Raw genomic sequence first — 19,790 nt, forward strand, 5'->3', positions numbered from 1 at the left:
TTCTTTAATCTGGTCTGTGGTAGTTATTCCCACTATTTTATCTTCCAGGTCACTTATCCATTCTTCTGCCTCAGTTATTCTACTATTGATTCCTTCTAGAGAATTTTTAATTTCATTTATTGTGTTGTTCATCATTGTTTGTTTGCTTTTTCATTCTTCTGGTTCTTGTTAAAAGTTACTTGTATTTTCTCCCTTCTATTTCCAAGATTTTGGATCATGTTTACTATCGTTACTCTGAATTCTTTTTCAGGTAGACTGCCTATTTCCTCTTCATTTGTTTGGTCTCGTTGATTTTTACCTTGCTCCTTCTTCTGCTGCATATTTCTCTGTCTTCTCATTTTGCTTAACCTACTGTGTTTGGGGTCTGCTTTTCACAGGCTTCAGGTTCGTAGTTCCTGTTGTTTTTGGTGTGTGCCCCCAGTGGGTAAGGTTTGTTTAGTGGGTTGTGTAGGCTTCCTGGTGGAGCGGACTGGTGTCTGTGTCCTGATATATGAGGCTGGATCTTGTGTTTCTGATGGGCAGGTCTGCGTCCGTTGGTGTGTTTTGGGGTGTTTGTGACCTTATTATGATTTTAGGCAGCCTCTCTTCTAATGTGTGGCGTTGTCTTCCTGTCTTGCTAGTTGCTTGGCATTGGGTGTCCAGCACTGTAGCTTGCTAGTCTTTGAGTGGAGCTGGGTCTTAGCATTGAGATGGAGATCTTTGGGAGAGCTCTCGCTGATTGATATTATGTGGGGCTGGGAGGTCTCTGGTGGTACATTGTCCTGAACTTGGCTCTCCCACCTCAGAGTCTCAGGCCTGACACCTGGCCAGAGCACCAGGACCCTGTCAGCCACACAGCTCAGAAAAAAACGTAGCAAATAAAGAAAAATAATTAAATAAATTAAAGTTATTGCAATTAAAAATTTTAAAAAATATTAAAATAAAAAATTTTTAAAGTAATTTAAATAAAAAGAAGAGAGCAGCCAAACCAATAAACAATTCCACCAATGATAACAAGTGCTAAAAACTAAACTAAGATAAACATATAAATCAGAAACTAGTCAGTTGCATACAGCAAACCCTAAGTCTACAGTTGCTCCCAAAATCCACTGCCTCAATTTTGGGTTGATTCTTTGTCTATTCAGGTATTCCACAGATGCTGGGTACATCAAGTTGATTGTGGACATTTCATCTGCTGCTCCTGAGGCTGCACGGAGAAATTTCCCTTTCTCTTCTTTGTTCACACAGCACCTGGGTTTCAGCATTGGATCTGGCCCTGCCTCTGCATGTAGGTCACCCTCTCGCATCTGTTCTTCACCCAGACGGGGAGGGGGTTAAAGGAGTGGCTGATTAGGGGGCTCTGGCTCACTCAGGCTGGGAAGAGGGGGGTATGCTAGTTATAATTGGAATGCAGGGTTACCCTGCAGTGGCAAAGGCCAGTGTGACATTGCAACAGCCTGAGGTGCACCATGTGTTCTCCTGGAGAAGTTGTCTTTGGATCACGGGACCTTGGCAGTGGCGGACCGCACAGGCTCCCAGGAGGGGAGGTGTGGATAGTGACCTGTGCTTTCACACAGGATTCTTGGTGGTCGCAACAGCAGTGTTAGCATTTCATGCCCGTCTCTGTGGTCTGTGCTGATAACTGCAGCTCACACCTGTCTCTGAAGCTCGTTTAGGTGGTGCTCTGGATCTCTTCTCCTTGCACACTCTGAAACAATTGTCTCTTGACTCTTAGGCAGTTCCAGATTTTTTCCCAGACTCCATCCTGGCTAGCTGTGGCACACTAGCCCCCTTCAGGCTGTGTTCACGCAGCCAACCCCAGTCCTCTCACTGGGGTCTGACCTCCAAAGCCCGAGCCTCAGCTCCCAGCCACCATCCATCCCGGTGGGTGAGCAGACAAGCCTCTCAGGCTGGTGAGTGCGGGTCAGCACCGATCCTCTGTGGGGGAATCTCTCTGCTTTGCCTTCTGCACCCTTGTTGCTGCGCTCTCCTCCGTGGCTCCAAAGCTTCCTCCCCCCACCCCCATCTCCACCAGTGAAGGGGCTTCCTAGTGTGTGGAAACTTTTCCTCCTTCACAGCTCCCTCCCAGAGGTACAGGTCCCATCTCTATTCTTTTGTCTCTGTTTTTTCGTTTTTTGTTTGCCCTACCCATGTACATGGGGAGTTTCTTGCCTTTTGGGAAGTCTGAGGTCTTCTGCCAGCATTCAGTAGGTTCATTTTTGATATATTTGTGGGGAGGAAGGTGATCTCCACGTCTTACTCCTCTGCCATCTTGAAGGTCTGATCCAAATTAATTTTTATAAAAAACTGCAAAGGCAATTGAAATGATTTCTTGACTGAGATTTGCAAAGCTCCATGCCAGGGTGCATCTAATTCGGTAAATGCTACGTTAGTGAAAACAAACAAAAACAATTATTTATTTAAATGGTTCTGCGTTCTCTTCTGTTGCATGGTATTCCAGATAATTATCATGTGATGAGACAAACCATACAGTAAAAACAGAAACAGTGGGCAACCACGGACCATTCTTTTGTTTTTTGAGACCATCATTTTGAGAGAGTTAATTCACTAAAACCTAGGTTCCTAATTATCATGTCCCCTGTAAGGTGAAATGTAAGTGTTCTCAGGGAAGCAATAAAATTGGGACATTTTATTCCTTCTAATATATAATTCTGTCTGCTCAAAAGGCAAGTTTTAAATTACAGACATAGTTTTCCTTTCAGCTCCATACCGGGGGTTCCTGAAGCACAGCCACCATTCTCAGCATTGACGTGTGCACTCAAGTTCCATTAATGTTGGTTGGAGCCCTGACTGTGTAACAAGCTTAAATCTGCAGGTGGAAACTCAGTACTGCAACTCAGAGGCTGGCAAGTGGCTCTCCCACCCTGGGAGACACAAACAAAGCCTCCATATCTGCTGGTGTCTTTGATGGCCTTCATAAATGGTGCTTTCTGTTGTCTTTGCCCACTCAACATGAAGCTTCCAATCCTTTACTATGTCTGAGAGGCTCTGGGTTAGAACAGAAAAGAGTCAATTTAGAGGTCACTTATTCCAACCCCTTCATTTTGTAGAAATTAAACACTGCCAGGTCCCTCCCACTGGGTAGTGGCACTGCTGGTAAGAAAATCTAAACCTTCTGGGTAAAAGTTCTAGTATGCAACACTGCCTTTGCAAATGAAGGTAAAGGGGTTGTCTTTTCCTTTTATTTTTAAAAATATCTTCTTTATGCTTTGAGTTTGGGACCTACAGATATGAATGTCTGTGTTTTACAACACTTTGCAGTTGTTAATTGTACTTGGCAAATCAGTCTGTTCCCAAAACAGCTCAACAAAGTTTCTTACAAAACGACTGGGGTCCTTGAAGCCAAGGAGCTGAGTAAAAAATACCAAAAAAAAAACCACCAAAAAAAAAAAAAAACTGTTAAACATTCTTTTAAATCAGAATCTGCCCATGTTCACATGCTCTGATGGCTTGTGAGGCTCTGATCCTCAAAAGCTTTAATGAAAATTGTCAAAGTATTCCTTTAAGTATTCATATCCTTAATACTATTTAAGTGAGGAAGTCTAATAGGATCATACGGAATTTTCACAAAAGAGTTTATCAAGCCTCCCTTTTTGGTGAGCTCTTCTTTCAGAAATTGTGATTATTTTTCTTTCCTTATTTTGTAAACAACAAATTTGTTTCTCACAGTTCTGAAGTTTGGAAGTTCATGATCAAGGTGTTGATAAATTTGATTTCTCTTGAGTCTTCTCTTCTTTGCTTGCAGATGGTTTCCTTCTCACTGTGCCCTCACATTGGCCTTTTCTCTGTGGTGTTTGCATCCCTGGTGTCCCTTCCTCTTCTTATAAGGACACCAGTCATATTGAATTACGGCCCCATCCTTATGACCTTACTTAATCTTAATTACTTTTTTAAAGGCTCTATCTCCAAATACAGTCACAATGGGGGTTTGGGCTTCAACATATTAATTTGGGGAGTACATAATTCAGTTCATAACACCAGAGAAACTCCCCAGATGAGAAAAGTTAACTCTAAAGATTTTAGGGTTAGGTCCACTTCCAGAAAACCTAGGCTGAGATTCATCTTGAACTTTGAGCCTCATTTTTTAAAAAAATGTCAACATATTTTGGTGAGGTTTCTAAATTTTTAATTAAGGCCATGGGTGCTGTATAAAAAGAACCTGTAAATGCTACCCATTGCCTGGAGATTTATCTAGACTTTTTGCATTGATCCCTCAGATAGACTCCCTGCTTGGCTTTTAAGTTTTCCCTGAACATAGCCCTAAGTTTCTCACCTTTCAACCTCAGGCCATACAACTAGGCTCATGTCAGCCCAATCTAACAACCTTGTTTCTGGCTTATGTGGAAGAGAGATTGGACCTTGCTTTGTTTGTCAGAGAGAGTAAAATGCAGCTATTTTGTACTTACTACAGGAGAAACTAATTTGAATTAGATTAATGAAAGACTATAATTATAGATCATCATAGAAAAACACCATCTTATTAATTCAAAGCTTGCATAATGAATGGCAAAGTCAATACACAGCCTATGCCATTTCTAGTCAGAATGCTCTCAAGAATTCAAAATATTGGGTTTGTACTGTTCAGTAACAACACTGGAGGGCTATTTGTGCCCAAAGGGTAGTTCCATAAATGTTTTCTGCTCCTTAAAAGTAAAATTGAGTTCTAGCAAATTATGAAATACAATAACCTTGAGGAAATAAAGAAAAGAATTGTAAATTTTATGCCACAAACAATATAGTTTGTCAGTTCCCTGCCCATATCACCTATCCATTACTTATATGTTGCTGAGTAAATGGAAGCCTTACCTGTTTCTTATAGAAAGGACACACAGACATTGCTTCTAGCTGCAGAGACAGAAAACTTGCTAATGTTTGAAATATCCATTGAAGTATTGTAGAAGCAAATATTTGAACTTTAAAATTGCTTTGAGGAGGAGCTTCAAGACGGCGGAAGACTAAGATGTGGAGATCACCTTCCCCCCAGAAATACATCTACATGTGGAACAACTCCTACAGAACACCTACTGAACGCTGGCAGAAGATCTCAGACCTCCCAAAATGGAAGAAACTCCCCTACGTACCTGGGTAGGGCAAAAGAAAAAAGAAAAAACAGAGACAAAAGAATACGGACGGGACCTGCACAAGTGGGAGGGAGCTGTGAAGGAGGAAAGGTTTCCACACACTAGGAAGGCCCTTCACGGGCAGAGACTGTGGGTGGCAGAGGGGGGAAGCTTCAGAGCCTTGGAGGAGAGCGGAACAACAGGGGTGCGGAGGGCAAAGAGGAGAGATTCCCTCACAGAGGATCGGTGCCGACCAGCACTCACCAGGCTGAGAGGCTTGTCTGCTCACCCACTGGGGCTGGTGGGGGCTGGGAGCTGAGGCTCGGGCTTCGGAGGTCAGACCCCAGGGAGAGAACTGGGGTTGGTTGCGTGAACACAGCCTGAAGGGGGCTAGTGCACCACAGCTAGCCGGGAACGAGTCCGGGAAAAAGTCTGGAGCTGCCGAAGAGGCAAGAGAGTTTTTCTTGCCTCTTTGTTTCCTGGTGCGTGAGGAGAGGGGAATAAGAACACCGCTTAAAGGAGCTCCAGAGACGGGCGCTAGCCTCGGCTATCAGCGCAGAACACAGAGACGTGCATGAGACGCTAAGACTGCTGCTGCAGCCACCAAGAAGCCTGTGTGCAAGCATAGGTCACTATCTACACCTCCCCTCCCAGGAGCCTGTGCAGCCCACCACTGCCAGGGTCCTGTGATCCAGGGACAACTTCCCCCGGAGAACACAAGGCACACCTCAGGCTGTTGCAATGTCATGCTGGCCTCTGCCACTGCAGGTTCACTCCGCATTCCATACCCCTCCCTCCCCCGGCCTGAGTGAGCCAGAGCCCCCTAATCAGCTGCTCCTTTAACCCCATCCTGTCTGAGCGAAGAAGAGATGCCCTCAGACGACCTACACACAGAGGTGGGACCAAATCCAAAGCTGAAGCCAGGAGCTGTGCGAACAAAGAAGAGAAAGGGAAATCTCTCCCAGCAGCCTCAGGAGCAGTGGATTAAATCTCCATAATCAACTTGATGTACCCTGCATCTGTGGAATACCTGAATACACAACGAATCATCGCAAATTGAGGAGGTGGACTTTGGGATCAATGATATATATATATTTTTTCCCTTTTTCTCTTTTTGTGAGTGTGTATGTGTATGCTTCTGTGTGTGATTTTGTATGTATAGCTTTGTTTTTACCATTTCTCCTAGGGTTCTGTATGTCCTTTTGTTTTTTTGGTTTTTTTTTTTTTTTTGGTATAGTTTTTAGTGCTTGTTATTATTGGTGGATTTATTTTTTGGTTTGGTTGCTCTTTCTTTTTATTACTTTAAAAATTTTTTTAATAATTATTTTTTATTTTAATTATTTTATTTTATCTTTTCTTTCTTTCTTTCTTTCTTTCTTTCTTTCTTTCTTTCTTTCTTTCTTTCTCTCTTTCTCTCTTTCTTTCCTTCTTTCTCTCCCTTTTATTCTGAGCCATGTGGATGACAGGCTCTAGGTGTTCCAGCCAGGCATCAGGGCTTTTCCTCTGAGGTGGGAGAGCCAAGTTCAGGTTGGTCCACAAGAGACCTCCCAGCTCCACATAATATCAAATGGTGAAAATCTCCCAGAGATCTCCATCTCAATGCCAAGACCCAGCTCCACTCAACGACCAGCAAGGTACAGTGCTGCACACCCTATGCCAAAAAACTAGCAAGACAGGAACACAAACCCACCCATTAGCAGAGAGGTTGCCTAAAATCATAATAAAGTCACAGACAACCCAAAACACACCACAACACATGGACCTGCCCACCAGAAAGACAAGATACAGCCTCATCCACCAGAACACAGGCACTAGTCCCCTCCACCAGGAAGCCTACACAACCCACTGAACCAACCTTAGCCACTGGGGGCAGACACCAAAAACAACGGGAACTATGAACCTCCAACCTGCGAAAAGGAGACCCCAAACACAGTAAGTTAAGCAAAATGAGAAGACAGAGAAACACACAGCAGATGAACGAGCAAGGTAAAAACCCACCAGACCTAACAAATGAAAAGGAAATAGGCAGTCTACCTAAAAAAGAATTCAGAATAATGATGGTAAAGGTGATCCAAAATCTTGGAAATAGAATGGAGAAAATACACGAAACGTTTAATAAGGACCTAGAAGAACTAAAGAGCAAACAATCAGTGATGAACAACACAATAAATGAAATTAAAAATTCTCTAGAAGGGATCAATAGCACAATAACTGAGGCAGAAGAACAGATAAGTTACCTGGAAGATAAAATAGTGGAAATAACTACTGCAGAGCACAATAAAGAAAAAAGAATGTAAAGAATTGAGGATAGTCTCAGAGACCTCTCGGAAAACATTAAACGCGCCAACATTCGAATTATAGGGGTCCCAGAAGAAGAAGAGAAAAAAAGGGACTGAGAAAATATTTGAAGAGATTATAGTTGAAAACTTCCTTAATATGGGAAAGGAAATAGTTAATCAAGTCCAGGAAGCACAGAGAGTCCCATACAGGATAAATCCAAATAGAAACACGCCAAGACACTTATTAATCTAACTATTCAAAAATTAAATACAAAGAAAAAATATTAAAAGCAACAAGGGAAAAACAACAAATAGCACACAAAGGAATCCCCATAAGGTTAAGACCTGATCTTTCAGCAGAAACTCTGCAAGCCAGAAGGGAGTGTCAGGGCATATTTAAAGTGATGAAAGGGGAAAACCTACAACCAAAATTACTCTACCCAGCAAGGATCTCATTCAGATTTGATGGAGAAATTAAAACCTTTAGAGACAAGCAAAAGCTAAGAGAATTCAGCACCACGAAACCAGCTTTACCACAAGTGCTAAAGAAACGTCTCTAGGCAGGAAACACAACAGAAGAAAAAGACCTACAATAACAAACCTAAAACAATTAACAAAATGGTAATAGGAACATACATATCAATAATTACCTTAAATGTAAATGGATTAAATGCTCCAAACAAAAGACCTAGACTGGCTGAATGGATAAAAAAAGAAGACCCATACATATGCTGTCTACAAGAGACCCATGTCAGATCTAGGGACACACACAGACTGAATGTTAGGGGATGAAAAACGACATTCCATGCAAATGGAAATCAAAAGAAAGCTGGAGTAGCAATACTCATATCAGACAAAATAAACTAAAACAAAGACTATTACAAGAGACAAAGAAGGACACTACATAATGATCAAGGGATCAATCCAAGAAGAAGATATAACAATTGTAAATATTTATGCACCCAACATAGGAGCACCTCAATACATAAGGCAAATACTAACAGCCATAAAAGGGGAAATGGACAGAAACACAATCATAGTAGGGGACTTTAACACCCCACTTTCACCAATGGACAGATCATCCAAAATGAAAATAAATAAGGAAACACAACCTTTAAATGATACATTAAACAAGATGGACTTAATTGATATTTATAGGACACTCCATCCAAAAAGAACAGACTACACTTTCTTCTCAAGTGCTCATGGAACATTCTCCAGGATAGATCATATCTTGGGTCACAAATCAACCTTGGTAAATTTAAGAAAATTGAAATTGTATCAAGTATCCTTTCTGACCACAACGCTATGAGACTAGATATCAATTACAGGAAAAAATCTGTAAAAAATACAAACACATGGAGACTAAAAAATACCCTACTTAATAACCAAGAGATCACTGAAGAAATCAAAGAGGAAATCAAAAAATACCTAGAAACAAATGACAATGAAAACACGACAACCCAAAACCTATGGGATGCAGCAAAAGCAGTTCTAAGAGGGAAGTTTATAGCAATAAAATCCTACCTTAAGAAACAGGAAACATCTCAAATAAAAACCTAACCTTACACCTAAAGCAATTAGAGAAAGAAGAACAAAAAAACCTCAAAGTTTACAGAAGGAAAGAAATCATAAAGATCAGATCAGAAATAAATGAAAAAGAAATGAAGGAAATGATAGCAAAGATCAATAAAACTTAAAGCTGGTTCTTTGAAAAGATAAACAAAATTGATAAACCATTAGCCAGACTCATCAAGAAAAAAAGGCAGAAGACTCAAATCAATAGAATTAGAAATGAAAACGGAGAAGTAACAACTGACACTGCAGAAATACAAAGGATCATGAGAGATTACTACAGGCAACTATATGCCAGTAAAATGGACAACCTGGAAGAAATGGACAAATTCTTAGAAATGCACAACCTTCTGAGACTGAACTAGGAAGAAATAGAAAATATGAACAGACCAATCACAAGCACTGAAATTGAAACTGTGATTAAAACCCTTCCAACAAACAAAAGCCCAGGACCAGACGGCTTCTCAGGCGAATTCTATCAAACATTTAGAGAAGAACTAACAGCTATCCTTCTCAAACTCTTACAAAATATAGCAGAGGGAGGAACTCTCCCAAACTCATTCTATGAGGCCATCATCACCCTGATAGCAAAAGCAGACAAAGTTGTCAAAAAGAAAGAAAACTACAGGCCAATATCACTGATGAACATAAATGCAAAAATCCTCAACAAAATACTAGCAAACAGAATCCAAGAGCACATTAAAAGTATCATGCACCATGATCAAGTGGGGTTTATCCCAGGAAGGCAAGGATTCTTAAATATACACAAGTCAATCAATGTGATACACCATATGAACAAACTGAAGGAGAAAAACCATATTATCAACTCAATAGATGCAGAAAAAGCTTTTGACAAAATTCAACACCCATTTATGATAAAAACGCTCCAGAAAGTAGGCATAGAGGGAACTTACCTCAACATAATAAAGGCCATATATGACAAACCCACAGCCAACATCATTCTCAATGGTGAAACACTGAAACCATTTCCACTAAGATCAGGAACAAGACAAGGTTGCCCACTCTCACCACTATTATTCAACATAGTTTTGGAAGTTTTAGCCACAGCAATCAGAGAAGAAAAAGGAATACAAATTGGAAAAGAAGAAGTAAAGCTATCACTGTTTGCGGATGACATGATAGTATACATAGATAATCCTAAAGATGCTACCAGAAAACTACTAGAGCTAATCAATGACTTTGGTAAAGTAGCAGGATACAAAATTAATGCACAGAAATCTCTTGCATTCTTATACACTAATGATGAAAAATCTGAAAGTGAAATTAAGAAAACACTCCCATTTACCATTGCCACAAAGAGAATATAATATCTAGGAATAAACCTACCTAAGGAGACAAAAGACCTGTATGCAGAAAATTATAAGACACTGATGAAAGAAATTAAAGATGATACAAACAGATGGAGAGATATACCATGTTCTTGGATTGGAAGAATCAACATTGTGAAAATGACTCTACTACCCAAAGCAATCTACAGATTCAATGCAATCCCTATCAAACTACCACTGGCATTTTTCAGAGAACTAGAACAAAAAATTTCACAATTTGTATGGAAAAACAAAAGACCCCGGATAGCCAAAGCAATCTTGAGAAATAAAAACGGAGCTGGAGGAATCAGGCTCCCTGACTTCAGACTATACTAGAAAGCTACAGTAATCAACACAGTATGGTACTGGCACAAAAACAAATATATACATCAATGGAACAGGATAGAAAGCCCAGAGATAAACCCACGCACATATGCTCACCTTATCTTTGATAAAGGAGGCAATAATATACAGTGGAAAAAAGACAACCTCTTCAATAAGTGGTGCTGGGAAAACTGGACAGCTACATTTAAAAGAATGAAATTAGAACACTCTCTAATACCATACACAAAAATAAACTCAAAATGGATTAAAGACCTAAATTTAAGGCCAGACACTATGAAACTCTTAGAGCAAAACATAGGCAGAACACTCTATGACATAAATCACAGCAAAATCCTTTTGACCCACCTCCTAGAGAAATGGAAATAAAAACAAAACAAAACAAAAAAAATGGGACCTAATGAAACGTAAAAGCTTTTGCACAGCAAGGAAACCATAAACAAGATGAAAGGACAACCCTCAGAATGGGAGAAAATATTTTCCAATGAAGCAACAGACAAATAATTAATCTCCAAAATTTACAAGCAGCTCATGCAGCTCAATATCCAAAAAACAAACAACCCAATCCGAAAATGGGCAGAAGACCTAAATAGACATTTCTCCAAAGAAGATATACAGATTGTCAACAAACTCATGAAACAATGCTCAACATCGTTAATCATTATTGAAATGCAAATCAAAACTACAATGAGATATCATCTCACACTGGTCAGAATGGCCATCATCAAAAAATCTAGAAACAATAAATGCTGGAGAAGGTGTGGAGAAAGGGAACCCTCTTGCACTGTTGGTGGGAATGTAAATTGATACAGCCACTATGGAGAACAGTATGGAGGTTCCTTAAAAAACTACAAATAGAACTACCATACGACCCAGCAATCCCACTATTGGGCATATACCCTGAGAAAACCATAATTCAAAAAGAGTCATGTACCACAATGTTCCTTGCAGCTCTATTTCCAATAGCCAGGACATGGAAGCAACCTAAGTGTCCATAATTGGATGAATGGATAAAGAAGATGTGGCACATATATACAATGGAATATTACTCAGCCATAAAAAGAAACGAAATGGAGTTATTTGTAGTGAGGTGGATGGACCTAGAGTATGTCATACAGAGTGAAGTAAGTCAGAAAGAGAAAAACAAATACCATATGCTAACACATATATATGGAATCTAAAAAACACACAAATAAAAATGGTCATGAAGAACCTAGCGTCAAGACAGGAATTAAGACGCAGACCTACTAGAGAATGGACTTGAGGATACAGGGAGGGGGAAGGGTTAGCTGGGACAAAGTAAGAGAGTGGCATGGACATATATACACTACCAAATGTAAAATAGATAGCTAGTGGGAAGCAGCCGCATAGCACAGGGACATCAGCTCGGTGCGTTGTGACCACCTAGAGGGGTGGGAGAGGGAGGGTGGGAGGGAGGGAGACACAAGGGTCAAGAGATATGGGGATATGTGCATATGTATAACTGATTCACTCTGTTATAAAGCAGAAACTAACACACCATTGTAAAGCAATTATACTGTTAAAATAAATAATAAATAAATAAATAAATAAAATTGCTTTTAAAAAACACACTTGATTCAAGTGTTCAAAGAACAAAGATTTGTTTTAAGAAAATTTGTAGGAATGTGACAATTTGAAGTTTAAGACATTTTGGATAAATAAGGATGTAACCAAAATCTAGTTGCTATTTTACATATAAACTAAACCACTATGGCTATCTCTTTAGACAAGCATTTTAAAATTTCAGAGATATTAAAATCCCTAAATGCCCAAGGCAAAGAAAGTATAATAACTAATGTAGGAAGCTAAGTAGATTACTAACATTCATAAAAAAATTTCCAACTTAATGACCTAGAGAGAATAATATTTGAGTTTATTGATTCTAACAAAAGACACATCTGTAATAATGAGTAAATAATGGCCATTTGAGTTTTACCTTGTGGTGGGGTTGGGCTATGGTAAAGATGTGTAAAGTGGTTACTACATTTTATAACCTTGGAAAAGCTCTTTGTGAAGTAGCCTCATTATAACTAGCTTAAATTTCTTGAACTTTATAGAATCAAATTTGAAAGGCAGCCATGTTAGAATAAATATTCCATTATGATCTGTGACTTGTAAATACAGAATTTTTGAGAGAACTGAGAAGTGAAAAGTTTATCTAACCAACTGTATATTTTTTGAACACAACTACCAACTAGCTTTATTATTCTCTGTGCATCCCATCATTTTAATAAACCAAATTCATCTTTGTGTGCGTGTGTGTGTGTGTGTGTGTGTGTGTGTGTTTGTGTGTGTGTGTGTGTTGTTAATAATGCTGTTTGGACTGGATTATTTCTGCTCCTTAGGCCTTGTAAGTGACAAGCATGAGTTGAAACAAAACTACGAATTATATTTAGTTTTAATTTAATGCAGTTTCTTTTCAAATGAAAGTAGATTTTTAGTTCATCTTTAGATTTTTAGTTCATCTTTAGATTTTTAGTTCATCTTCATCTCCTTTACAACTGATACTGATGATTCCTTGTCTTCGAATTCAATGATACTGTAAAAGCTGAACTTTTAGCAATAAAGCTACAGAGACCCAGAAATTTCAATGAGTTTTTTCAGTCCAAACAATGTAACTGGCTTATTGAACTTGGTGACATATAAGTATGAAAATATTTTTCCTCCATCTACTGCTTATAATCATACTCTGTTGCATCTCCCCTTTTTGCCTCTTAACCACCTCTTGGGCACTTTTAGATATTAAAACACAATCCAGTCCGACTCTAATGTCATCTCCTACCTAATTCCCAACAGATGACTGACCTATGGCTGGATGGGTTTATAGTGGGAAGGTGGTGTGGTCATTTCTTCACTTTTCCGAGTTACTTTGTGTTAGGGCAATGAGAGGGAACAGGGTAAAAGGCCCTGTACTTACTGGCTTTCTATTATAATATTTTATATTATAAAACATTGCAGTTTTCCCAGACAACAGTGATAGATGAGTGATCCCTCTCTGTGCAAGCATGAAGATGCTGTTCTCTCTTGGGACCTTTGTATGGGTTCTTCTGAGGCACCTGCAGGAAGACCTCCAAAGATGCCCCCATAGGAGACATGACTCTGGCTTCTGCTTTTCTACCCCACTTTCCTCTTTCTGCCTCCCTGCTGTCTCCCCACAGTCTCTTGTAGACTCCATTCCAGCTACCTTGCATATGTGCCCACTCGACTCAATGCAAATGACATATCTTTGACATGACAAAGGATGAGACTGCAGGCTTCCTCCTGTTACCCCGATTTTGTCCTGCCACTTCTCACTGATTCTCATCTCCTCTAGTTCAAATAGGCACAGGAGGGCTTTTCAGTAATCTGCTTCAAAAGCTAACTTTATAATGAGATGTGTCTCCCCTTCCTGTAGGCCTCTGCATCTCAATAAGTGAGTCCCTTTGTTCCTCCCTTGGTAGTTTGGGGAGAGGGAAACTTCCTCTCTTCATTCAGTGCAATCAAGAGGAAAAGCTGAAGCCCTTCTCTTTAGATTGACTGCTCACAATTCTGATGACATTTTGGATCCCAACCTAGTCATTTGTTAATAGGCACTGGAAGTGAGGATGGCAGGTGGAGAGTAGACAGGGTCAGTGTGGCTGGCTCTTGGTTGGCCAGAGGATGCGTCCAGTCCCAGTGGTTTTCTTTTCTTTATTAATGATGGGGTCCTTACCTTGTCTTTGTCCCCAGTTAACTACTTGTTTTGTTAGGAAATGACCAGGATGATGTGCAAGAGCCCAGATCATCATGGGCCATAAATAGGAATCTGTGCAGAACCAGATCAGAAGATGATGCCAGAAAAAGAGGGCTGGGGCCATAGTCCTGTAGACACCACTCCTCCAGCCACTCCTGGCTCAGCAGTCAGTAGCATATCCTTAATAATTGACTGATAGCAAACACCAGAACCCACTGTAGTGACGCCTCTGGAAGTTTGCTTCTAGTGATCTACTAATTATAATTTGGTAATTATAAATTGTTCTATTAGCTCAACAGCATGAAATTGACAATTTTTTTTCTAATCAAATATCAAATATTGGTAATTGAGAATATTAAACCTAAATACAATGTGAATTTAGTCATTCTTAACCAATCCTGTTATTTTGTTTGAGTTCAGAGATGCAAACTCCCTCTGACAGAGGAGAAAAATTGAGAGTTTTCAGCCAAAAGTCCCTGACTTCTACTCTGGTTTAATAAAAAGGCAAAACTGATGAGCTTCCCCTGCTTACTGAAGGAAATTTAAACAGGGATGAAAGGGCAAACTTTAACAACAAGAGGTTTTTTTTCCTTTAAATTTAGAATAATTGTTTTGATATGTTTAAAAAAATATTTCTAGTTATTCTTTTTATTAAGAAGAATAAAAGAATGCCATGTGTTATCTGAAAAATAATAATGCTAAAAGAAGTCAGGGAAATCTGATTCTAGTTTTAAAATTTGTCAATTGTAAAATATTCTGTTAAGTGAATTCAGATGGAATGTTCCAGAATTACATTGTTTCCACCATTACTATTGTTTCCAGGCAGCTATGTCAAAGAAACTCTGGTTTGTGGGGTATAGGTATTCTTACGAGGTTGTTAGGGAAATAAAACAGTATCATGAGCAAAAGACCTCTCTGTAATCAATATGGAAGAGAGACACAGAACATAATATTAATATTGGGTAATTATCAGAACTACATGCATGTAAAGTACCACTAAAGGAAAAAAATAACTACAAAGTTTAGTCAGAATTTTACACAAATTTATACAGAAAAGTAGAAGATGTAACAACTGAAACTTCTGTTATCTCCTTGAGAGACCAGGGATACACTTATGATTACCTAATGTATACTTTATGTAGACCCAGAGCTAATTCTGGAGGTGCTTACAGTTTCAAGGTCAGAAGTCCTGTAAAACATACACTGCAATATTAAATGTTTGAGACTTTTAATTAGGCCTGTTGTGTGCTCAAGAATACATCCTGATGAGACGGAAGGTGTTCCGAAGCAGTCTCCCTCCTCCAGGAAAATGTCATTGGTGTACCCTTACAAGATCCTGGTGAGAGTGTTTATTTTTTTTTTATTTATTTATTTTTTTTAAACATCTTTATTGAAGTATAATTGCTTTACAATGGTGTGCTAGCTTCTGCTTTACAACAAAGTGAATCAGTTACACATATACATATGTTGCCATATCTCTTCCCTCTTGCATCTCCCTCCCTCCCACCCTCCCTATCCCACCCCTCTAGCTGTTCACAAAGCACCGAGCTGATCTCCCTGTGCTATGCGGCTGCTTCCCACTAGTTATCTATTTTACATTTGGTAGTGTATATATGTCCATGACACTCTCTCACCCTGTCACATCTCACCCCTCCCCCTCCCCATATCCTCAAGTCCATTCTCTAGTAGGTCTGTGTCTTTATTCCCGTCTTGCCACTAGGTTCTTCAGGACCTTTTTTTTTTTTTTTCCTTAGATTCCATATATATGTGTTAGCGTACTGTATTTCTTTTTCTCTTTCTGACTTACTTCACTCTGTATGACAGACTCTAACTCCATCCACCTCATTACAAATACCTCCATTTCATTTCTTTTTATGGCTGAATAATATTCCATTGTATATATGTGCCACATCTTCTTTATCCATTCATCCGATGATGGACACCTAGGTTGCTTCCATGTCCTGGCTATTGTAAACAGAGCTGCAATGAATATTTTGGTACATGACTCTTTCTGAATTATGGTTTTCTCAGGGTATATGCCCAGTAGTGGGATTGCTGGGTCATATGGTAGTTCTATTTTTAGTTTTTTAAGGAACCTCCATACTGTTCTCCATAGTGGCTGTATCAATTTACATTCCCACCAACAGTGCAAGAGTGTTCCCTTTTCTCCACACCCTCTCCAGCATTTATTGTTTCTAGATTTTTTGATGATGGCCATTCTGACCGGTGTGAGATGATACCTCATTGTAGTTTTGATTTGCATTTCTCTAATGATTAATGATGTTGAGCATTCTTTCATGTGTCTGTTGGCAATCTGTATCTCTTCTTTGGAGAAATGTCTATTTAGGTCTTCTGCCCATTTTTGGATTGGGTTGTTTGTTTTTTTGTTATTGAGCTGCATGAGCTGCTTGTAAATTTTGGAGATTAATCCTTTGTCCGTTGCTTCATTTGCAAATATTTTCTCCCATTCTGAGGGTTGTCTTTTGGTCTTGTTTATGGTTTCCTTTGCTGTGCAAAAGCTTTTAAGTTTCATTAGGTCCCATTTGTTTATTTGTGTTTTTATTTCCATTTCTCTAGGACCTGGGTCAAAAAGGATCTTGCTGTGACTTATGTCATACAGTGTTCTGCCTATGTTTTCCTCTAAGAGTTTGATAGTGTCTGGCCTTACACTTAGGTCTTTAATCCATTTTGAGTTTATTTTTGTGTATGGTGTTAGGGAGTGTTCTAATTTCATACTTTTACATGTACCTGTCCAATTTTCCCAGCACCACTTATTGAAGAGGCTGTCTTTTCTCCACTGTATATGCTTGCCTCCTTTATCAAAGATAAGGTGACCATATGTGCGTGGGCTTATTTCTGGGCTTTCTATCCTGTTCCATTGATATATATTTCTGTTTTTGTGCCAGTACCAAACTGTCTTGATTACTGTAGCTTTGTAATATAGTCTGAAGTCAGGGAGCCTGATTCCTCCAGCTCCATTTTTCGTTCTCAAGATTGCTTTGGCTATTCGGGGTCTTTTGTGTTTCCATACAAATTGTGAAATTTTTTGTTCTAGTTCTGTGAAAAATGCCAGTGGTAGTTTGATAGGGATTGCATTGAATCTGTAGATTGCTTTGGGTAGCAGAGTCATTTTCACAATGTTGATTCTTCCAATCCAAGAACATGGTATATCTCTCCATCTATTTGTATCATCTTTAATTTCTTTCATCAGTGTCCTATAATTTTCTGCATACAGGTCTTTTGTCTCCTTAGGTAGGTTTATTCCTAGGTATTTTATTCTTTTTGTTGCAATGGTAAACGGGAGTGTTTTCTTAATTTCACTTTCAGATTTTTCATCATTAGTATACAGGAATGCAAGAGATTTCTGTGCATTAATTTTGTATCCTGCTACTTTACCAAATTCATTGATTAGCTCTAGTAGTTTTCTGGTAGCATCTTTTGGATTCTCTATGTATAGTATCATGTCATCTGCAAACAGTGACAGCTTTACTTCTTCTTTTCCGATTTGGATTCCTTTTATTTCTTTTTCGTCTCTGATTGCTGTGGCTAACACTTCCAAAACTATGTTGAATAATAGTGGTGAGAGTGGGCAACCTTGTCTTGTTCCTGATCTTAGTGGAAATGGTTTCAGTTTTTCACCATTGAGGACAATGTTGGCTGTGGGTTTGTCATATACGGCCTTTATTATGTTGAGGAAAGTTCCCTCTATGCCTACTTTCTGCAGGACTTTTATCATAAATGGGTGTTGAATTTTGTCGAAAGCTTTCTCTGCATCTATTGAGATGATCATATGGTTTTTCTCCTTCAATTTGTTAATATGATGTATCACGTTGATTGATTTGCGTATATTGAAGAATCCTTGCATTCCTGGAATAAACGCCACATGATCATGGTGTATGATCCTTTTAATGTGCTGTTGGATTCTGTTTGCTAGTATTTTGTTGAGGATTTTTGCATCTATGTTCATCAGTGATATTGGCCTGTAGTTTTCTTTCTTTGTGACATCTTTGCCTGGTTTTGGTATCAGGGTGATGGTGGCCTCGTAGAATGAGTTGGGGAGTGTTCCTCCCTCTGCAATATTTTGGAAGAGTTTGAGAAGGATAGGTGTTAGCTCTTCTCTAAATGTTTGATAGAATTCGCCTGTGAAGCCATCTGGTCCTGGGCTTTTGTGTGTTGGAAGATTTTTAATCACAGTTTCAATTTCAGTGCTTGTGATTGGTCTGTTCATATTTTCTATTTCTTCCTGGTTCAGTCTCGGCAGGTTGTGCATTTCTAAGAATCTGTCCATTTCTTCCAGGTTGTCCATTTTATTAGCATAGAGTTGCTTGTAGTAATCTCTTATGATCGTTTGTATTTCTGCAGTGTCAGTGGTTACTTCTCCTTTTTCATTTCTAATTCTATTAATTTGAGTCTTCTCCTTTTTTCTCTTGATGAGTCTGGCTAATGGTTTATCAATTTTGTTTATCTTCTCAAAGAACCAGCTTTTAGTTTCATTGATTTTTGCTATTGTTTCCTTCATTTCTTTTTCATTTATTTCTGATCTGATCTTTATGATTTCTTTCCTTCTGCTAGCTTTGGGGTTTTTTTGTTCTTCTTTCTCTAATTGCTTTAGGTGCAAGGTTAGGTTGTTTATTCGAGATGTTTCCTGTTTCTTGATGTAGGCTTGTATTGCTATAAACTTCCCTCTTAGAACTGCTTTTGCTGCATCCCATAGGTTTTGGATCGTCGTGTCTCCATTGTCATTTGTTTCTAGGTATTTTTTGATTTCCCCTTTGATTTCTTCAGTGATCACTTCGTTATTAAGTAGTGTATTGTGTAGCCTCCATGTGTTTGTATTTTTTACAGATCTTTTCCTGTAATTGATATCTAGTCTCATAGCGTTGTGGTCGGAAAAGATACTTGATACGATTTCAGTTTTTTTAAATTTACCAAGGCTTGATTTGTGACCCAAGATATGATCTATCCTGGAGAATGTTCCATGAGCACTTGAGAAAAATGTGTATTCTGTTGTTTTTGGGTGGAATGTCCTATAAATATCAATTAAGTCCATCTTGTTTAATGTATCATTTAAAGCTTGTGTTTCCTTATTTTTTTTCATTTTGGATGATCTGTCCATTGGTGAAAGTGGGGTGTTAAAGTCCCCTACTATGATTGTGTTACTGTCGATTTCCCCTTTTATGGCTGTTAGTATTTGCCTTATGTATTGAGGTGCTCCTATGTTGGGTGCATAAATATTTACAATTGTTATACCTTCCTCTTGGATTGATCCCTTGATCATTATATAGTGTCCGTCTTTGTCTCTTGTAATTGTCTTTATTTTAAAGTCTATTTTGTCTGATATGAGAATTGCTACTCCAGCTTTCTTTTGATTTCCATTTGCATGGACTATCTTTTTCCATCCCCTCACTTTCAGTCTGTATGTGTCTCTAGGTCTGAAGTGGGTCTCTTGTAGACAGCATATATATGGGTGTTG

Source organism: Eubalaena glacialis, chromosome 14 (assembly GCF_028564815.1).
Source record: "Eubalaena glacialis isolate mEubGla1 chromosome 14, mEubGla1.1.hap2.+ XY, whole genome shotgun sequence".
NCBI classification, from domain to species: domain Eukaryota; kingdom Metazoa; phylum Chordata; class Mammalia; order Artiodactyla; family Balaenidae; genus Eubalaena; species Eubalaena glacialis.